Raw genomic sequence first — 8,159 nt, forward strand, 5'->3', positions numbered from 1 at the left:
GGGCTAAAGCGGAATTTTTACTATTTCTTCTACTCTTTTTGATGTGGTACTATGCATAGTTTTTGTTGAGTTTGCGCTTATTCCTGAAGGACATTGTGAGGTTCGCCTGGCTGTTTTCAAAGTTCAGTTGAAAAAATCCTTTACCCGCATGAAAAATTGTCAAAAGACTTCCTCAACGGTGGCAAAGTTTCCAGAAGGTAATTGCCTAAAGTCCCACAATCCTCTGGCGAGTACACGGCCACTTAGAATTTTTTTAATGACGTGAGGTGAAACACCCTGTATACACATGGCAATAAGTTGTACAGGCGGCAGTAACAGCATCTTCATCATTTTCTTTTTTTTTAGAAATTTTCGAATTATATATAGACACGAAAAAGGAACTTTTTTTTTTTCGAGGCTCAAAATTTTCGGAAATTTTACGTCCTTACTGGTGGCAGGTACACATGCATGCATTCTCCAACACATGGTATGTACTGTCACTATCTACAGTAGAGCACTGCACGGTCGTGGCCCAATAACTTTGCTTTGATATGCCCGTTCGGCCCTGTCCAGCGGATCAAGGACCGACATTGTACGGGCCGAAGCCAGGACTGGGCCCATAGGCGAACCCTAACCCGAGCCTGCCCCTGGCCTGCACAGATATGACTCACGATCTCCATTGAACGGGGTGCTATATCAATAACTCGTCAAGCGCCTCCCTGAAATATAATTGAAGCGACTGTGGACATCATTCCTTTCTTCGCGTTGACACAGATGCAGCTCAGACATGTAGAAAATACTGCGGAAAAGTATTTAAAATAAATACTAAATGCTCCGCGTGAAAAGTCTTTAAAATAGAGTATGAAATACTCAAAACTGAAAGTAATTTGAGTAGAGTACAAAATACCCTAAAAAGTATTCAAGGTACTGTTTAAAGCACATCAGTATTAATAGTAACTGAAACGCGCATTCTGAACGTGACCATATCAAGCAGAGGAATAAACTTCATCCGCCATAGTTAGGCATATATCTTTCCTTTTCTTTTCTTTTTTGTCTTGGTGTCAAGTAGTGTTTGGTAAACTTCGGTTATATGATTCGACTCAACCTCTTGTAACCCCTTCTTACTTCAGCTTGGGGTATTTCAACTTATGGCGCCTGCTTATTGCTTTGCGACCAAGGAAGTGAATGGCGGGGTTCTCTCGTACCTAATCTTCTCTTCTACATGTTGTACCAGCACGCTCAAACATCAGGGCTGCTCATGTACTTAATCCCCCGGGGATTCAACCGGCAACATGAACAGGAACAGTTTTCGGACGAAGAGGTCGGGCTAGAGACAAGCAAGGCCAAGCGCGGGAACTGCCTATTGTACAGGAGGATAAATGACAGATACGCGAATTTTCCCCCCAAAAAGAAAAGGAATTTTCAGTGAGCTATCGATAGGGCGGGGACCCAAGCAGCACGATGTACTGAAAGTCAAGTGCAATAGGGGTGGACGGGTAGGTAAAAGGCCTTGAACAGACTGGTGAAACTAAAGAACATTGCACTAAACTAAGAACTAAAGACACATACCGTCCACCCCTATTGCACTCGACTTTCAGTACATTGTGCTGCTTGGGGAAGTGTGCTCGATATGGCTTGACGATGAAGGAAAATACTTTGAGCACTGAGTAGCAAATACGAAAAAAAGTAACTTAAATACCCTAAAAATACTGGTCGCAAAAAGTATTAAATAGAGTACCAAAATACCGGAAAAAAGTATTTAAAATATTGTGTTCTGAGAACGTACTAATAATACTTGCAGCTAGATCTCTCTTACGTTTGGATCCTACTGATCGCCTGCGCCGATCGCCGTATAATGGGCAATTCCTTCATAAGCGCAACAAATACGCCTGTCGCTCGAGTAGCCAAGTGTGGGCCCGAATCAAAATTCAAGGAGTGCAGTCTCCGGTGCGCGTAATTCCAAAGCGCTAGCCTGTACAACGGATCGCGCTATGTCTAGCTTTAGCAGGTGATAGCTGATCATCTGGCAACCTGCGTTCCCATGGCAACACCGGGACGCTACTGCTCTTCCACCGGGTTCAGATATCGATAGAGGAAAAGAAAGCAGGCACCTTTTCCAGTTGATGTCTCGTCGGCGATACCTTTTGAGTCTGTTTTGTTTTCATCTTGTTTATCACGTACAATAACATCAGAAACATAAAGCGGAGCACCCATTGAGGAAAAGTTTCATGCGAATTGTAATTCCATGACTCGACCTCCTGTCACGTGATATGTTGAACTGTGAGCATTGACAGTCTGTCTGTGAGACAATGCAAGATATCAGCTGGGACATCGTATCGCGAGACGTAGTGGTGGCGTCGGTGGCGTAATGGTGGCTCTTTATTGTTATATTGTTTCTGTTGCGGCAGCGGGAGCAACCGGCTTCCGGTTTTCGGTGTTTACAATTTTTTAGGCTTCTCGAAAGACGGTTAAAATGACCACCAAATGAAATTACAGTAATAGAAGATTAAATTGAATTACAACATAAAAAACAACAAGATAAGTTCTCTTTGACACTTATCTTCCCTATATCTCGTAATACCTCGGAAAATATAAACACCGAAAACAAGAAATCATCAAAAAAACTTTTCTTTTCTTGTTCCATTTAAATACAAATAGATTGGGTGCTATCTGTAGGAAACTGAACATGTTCACTGACCGAATCTCAGCTTGCGATATTTATAAATATGCGACATTTATAAATATGCGACGCGCAGTGTGGTAGCAGTGAGCGCGTCATAGACATAAGTATACTTCGGCACAGTAAAACATGTAGAACGGAGCAGCATTACATCAACAGGCACATGCGGTTTATGATCAAGAGGAACAAGAAACTGTGAATGCCAGACACGATTGGTTCAAAACACGGTTTGAGCTGTACAGCAGCCTATCAGCGCCGCATTTTCATTGAGAAAATCCAGGCCCAAGATAACGACGAGCCCACAGAGGGGTATGACAAAGAGCTACGCGGGAGGCGTAATTCCTAAGCACTACCCAGTGCAACGAATCGTGCTTCCTCTATTCTTAGAGGATGATAGGTTATGCTCTGGCAACCTACGTTGCCGTGGCGACGCCGAGGCGCCACGGCCTTTCCTTGTGGTTTCAGATATCGTTGGAGGAAAGAAAGGAGGCATCTTTCGTCAGCGTACTTTTCCACTTCTGTCGGCGAACTTTCCATAAGATGTGCTAAATTGCGGACATTAGCTGTGTGGTACTTTCCAAGTAAACTTACCGCCGAATTCAGGAACAAGCCTTGACTCGACGCTCCGCCTCGTCTCTAACGAGTGGAGGAAAGTGCTGCTCCTCCACTCGGAGAGCCCATGCGTTTCATGAACCCGTTTCGGGGATACCTCCGCCAAGGCGCTTCTCGAGAAACCGTCCTCGAATAATGCTGTAGTCTCGTCCCCAGCCGTCTTTCGGGAAACCTCGGAAATGTTGATTTTTGTGCTTAAAACACACATATGGCATGAAAAATTAATATATTTCTTTACTTTATTTCGACCAACATGCATTACAAATACAAACACAAAGGACTGCAATTGCTTGAAGAAGGGTGCATAGTTTCGAGCAGGGAAACAGACGGATAGGTTTTCTAGTTGTCTGGTCTGGCAACTACAACCACAACGGCAGCACCTAGCTTAATTGCATGGTGACCTATCACTATGATGACCATCCTCGTATCAAATAATATGAAAGAGGGTGTCACAGCTTCTCACTATTCTATGTTACAATATGTAGCGTGAACGCTGTTTGTTAGGAGATTTCTACGTTTAGCATGTCGTACGAACTTTTATGGCACCATTCGCGTTCTGCCTAAACGGTGGAGCATGTTATCCCACCCAACAAAAGGAATTGGTACTACCGGGACATCTCCCAATTAGCCTAAAACGGGGGTATAGATGCGACAACATTCTCGCGACCGTTTGTGCACGCTCTTCCTTGGACTACAAAAAATAAAATAAATAAAGAAAAAAGAATAAAGTAATGAAAGAAACATGAATGAAAGCATCATAGCTGGAGCGGGGGTTGGTCCAGCTTGATACAGTGTAAAGTTCACGGAAAAACAAAAGGACTGAGCAGGCAGAGCAGATGTTTATTTTTTAGATGTCCCATAAATGCTAAGGTTTATTTTTTTTTTCGCCACTTTTTCCGTGAAAACAACGTTCACGCATACCTTCTTTGTGCTGAGTAGCACGACAGAAGCAAAATTTACTACACCTTGTCTTGAAAAGTGTGCTTGCGAGAAAGTATGTGATTTTTTTCCACAACGCGGCACACCGTCGGCAAGGAGACATTCACAGGGTCTCCCGCGAAAAGTCCAAAAGGAACTAATGCCATAAAATCGCATGTCGAACGTGAAGCGGTACCGTATACCATATAAGGCACTCGTGGTCATAAAAAAGGTCGAAGGGAGTTAGATGGCCCCTTATTGGACGTCGTCCCATCGTCCCACAGTGGTAGTGTCGCGTTAGCACCGAGTTAAGGGCCATCGTATACGTGGCACAAAACGCTCGATGAACGCTACGAACAACCTGTCTTCCGCCATGACACTAGCCAAACTCGAGTTGAGGAGCGCTCTCGAGGTAGCGCCGATGCAACATCGAGATTTTAGAGGAATGAGCAGGGGAATTCCTCCGCTCGAGGAACGTTTCGAGTCAAGGCCGGTTTATGAAGCGCGAAACCACCTTGGAGGAGCTGCCTGAGTGGAGTTCCGAGTCGAGGCTCGTTCATGAATTCGGCGGTTCCCATGTTAAATTACGACTTGTGATTCACGATGAAAAGAAAGATACCGTTTCTTGGTATGGGAAGAGAGTGACCTGCCAGTTTTAATGGCTTGGCTTAGCCAGTAGAGCTATGAAGGCTCGTGGTGCTTGTAGTGCGATCATTAGCATTGAACTGAGGTGGTAGCAACATTTTGGGAATCGTGAATACTTTTCTCTACGTTATAGGCGTGAAATGCATATCAGACAGTGATAACATTCGGGAAAACTCCTAGCGTAAATGGAAGGTACATGCATGTGCAGAAATACTGAACCAGAACGGAAAGGAGACGTTTCTTTAGTTATGAAAGTAATTTCATATAACACAAAGGACACATATGTGATACTTTCACTTTTCCTGTTGAGGATGGTGTCATCTCTGGTCTCTCCGTAGAAAGCGTTGACGTATGCCTCAGTATTACTCTATAGCAACTAGCTGCTGAGTATGTCTCAGTACGATTGAGATTACACTCCTTTGGAACAGGCTATTCTTTCGCCGCTAACCGCCCCGCATCAACGCAGAAGGCCATTGTACTTTTCGTCGGCTTCCATATCGCCGTCGTGACTATCTTGAAGTGTAAAAACAACGTTCCTCTCCTTGACCCATTAATACCACACACTGCACGCCCCGTGTGAAACACTTGCGCAGCTTCTGAAGCAAATATAGCGCCTACCCATCCCGCCCTCTCAAAAGGATAACACCTTTTTCTGTTGATGTCGTACAACCGTCTCTTTCACCTCAATAAACCTCCTGCTGCTCAGCATGTCGAACATACCATACATGCAGGCAGTGATCCTCCTGTATAAGTCGGCGACCGTACAAAGTTTTCCATTCTGAGCGCGCGATTATCTGAAAGGACTTGGAAGAAGTGAGAGGGAAAAAAAAATAACAAAAGAAAACAACAAGTCGTCACTCCATCATCGAACAGAAGATTGCCTGCGGTCGTCCTCGTTAGTTTTTTTTTTTTTTTAATATTACAGCCGTTTATTTAAACGGCGGTGATATTAAACCGCCGTTTAAATAAACGGCGGTTTAAATAAACAGCGGTAACCTTACAAACAAAGAAAAAGAAACGAACGAAGACGACCGCAGACAATCTCGTGTTCGATGATGGACTGACGACTTGTTGTTTTCTTTTGTTATTGTTTTTTTTTTTTTTTCTCATTTCTTCCAACTCCTTTCAGATGATGGCGCGCTCAGAATGGAAAACGACTGATGACGATGATCTGACGACTTGTCGTTTCTCACTTCTTAATCCCCTCATTTCCCTCACAATATGGAGTGAAGTCCTATGGTTTTCTCTGTATATAATACATAAGGGGGTGGGAGAGATGTGTAGAAAGAACTAGAAGACTATGGTGTCGCTTGTGTATGACTTTCCGCCTCGAGCCTACGTTTGGCGTTTGCTTAATTCTAGATTATATCAGTGTTCACGACATGGTGCCACAAAAGGTGCGTCGTCGCGAAGGAACAGAGGTTAAGGCGGACTCACTTCTTAGGAAAGACTATGGGGAATTTTTGTTCGCAGGGCTTCAGGAAACCAGGCTAAATTTCTGCAGGAAACAAGTACGGGAGTGCTCTCCTCCAGTTTATCGAGGGAATCAGACATTTTTGAAGGCCTGAGGCCACCCACTGATTTTTCGCGAATTCAAGTTTCTCAAATTTTCAGTACAGGAGAGTGAATGGGAGATGCAAGAAAATCACAATACCACTTATATCAGTCAGTCGGCAGCTGGTATTTGGCCAAAATGATGTCATTCCCTAGAGTTGCAGTCTGGGAATTGATTGCAATCAACAAATTCGACTAGTTTACTGCAGTTTTCCAGATCCCTGCGAATGAAAATAATGGCCTTGTCATTTGCTAGGATGTCCTCCATGCTGACGCCGATTATATTACTTCCTTAGAACGCACGAAGAAGGTAAAGCGATTAAGAGTTTTGGGACGGTCCAGACAACATCTCGCTCAGTTTCGCACCCAGGAACATCAAACAGCGTCGAAGCTACGGTACGATGTATCCTATCAAGATGTTCACAACCAGGAAGTCGACTTTGTGTGGCTATGTGGCTCATCTGCCTCTACGTTACCGCCACTGCCGGATTTGGGGGGGGGGGGGGTAGACGTGGCGCTTGCCCCGGGGCCCCCATCACAAAGCAGCCCCAACCAGAAAAGGTCTTGTCCAAGGGAAATGTGTTTTGCATGCCTGAAACGCATCCCTGAAACTGAAAACTTGGTAAAAATCTCCTCCGTCCATGCATATCGACCGCGAATACCACATTGGTTAGCACTGTATATCTAGCACTGGTTACCGCATTCAACGCAGACTTTGTGGCGGCCCTTATATCGTAGTGTGCATATACAGGGTGTTCAAAATTAAACTTTCACGAGCGCCACGCAAACACAGCGATGACAGGAAACCGGATGATAACTTTAAGCTACTTGAGTAAGAAACAGGTGCTACATAATTAGCAGCACCAGTTTCTTACACAAGTAGTGTAAGGTTAGAATCCGGTTTCCTGTCATCACTGTGTTTGCGTAGCGCTCGTGAAAGCTTAATTTTGAACACCCTGTAGACCAACCATCTGACAGACGTTGTCGCTCTGTAAAACACTGCATGTGTCTCGTCTGACACGGTTCCAGGCTCCCACTGCAAAGAAGGGCCGCGCCTCGCAGCGGGAGCAAGTGCGAAGACGAGATCGTGACATTGCGTCATACTGGATCGCTCGGGGGTAGCATATCCACTCCATATCCATATCCCCACTCTCTAAGGAAATCCAGAAATCCAACAATATACTCAATATGGTTGTGGAATATAGCTGATATCGCCTCTTCCCTTGTGAATTATTGAATCTCCCCCACAACAACGCAGAGGGTAGCACCTTATGAGAAAGTAGCTGTTACTTAACTGAACTGGAGTAAGACTCGGTTGCTACTGCAAAAGTAAAAGTATAATCGAATCAGTGCCAATTATGGGTTTCTGCTTGTAGTTTTCCACAGAGTACGGGCGTCTTGCAGCAGAGAACACGTCTGAGAAGCCTTTCCAGAAGCTTATGTTTCTGGTACGCGACTGGAGCTGCCAACGCGATGCTCCTTATGGTGCGGAAGGCGGAAGGGCCGTTCTGAACGAATGGCTAAACGTTTCGGAGCAGCAACATGAAGATGGGCGACAAATCCGCGAGCACATCCGATCCTGCTTCTCAGAGGTGGATTGCTTCCTTATGCCTCATCCTGGACTCAAGGTGGCTACTTCTGCTGAGTTTGACGGACGCTTATCTGGTGAGAAGCTTTTCAGGTCATCTCGTCTACTATAACAAGGAAATAAATTTAGTTCAAGATCATGAATTTTAAATTGATACTCGCGATGAATGCATATATTGCCTAT

This window comes from Ornithodoros turicata, chromosome 8 (assembly GCF_037126465.1).
Source record: "Ornithodoros turicata isolate Travis chromosome 8, ASM3712646v1, whole genome shotgun sequence".
Lineage (NCBI taxonomy): Eukaryota > Metazoa > Arthropoda > Arachnida > Ixodida > Argasidae > Ornithodoros > Ornithodoros turicata.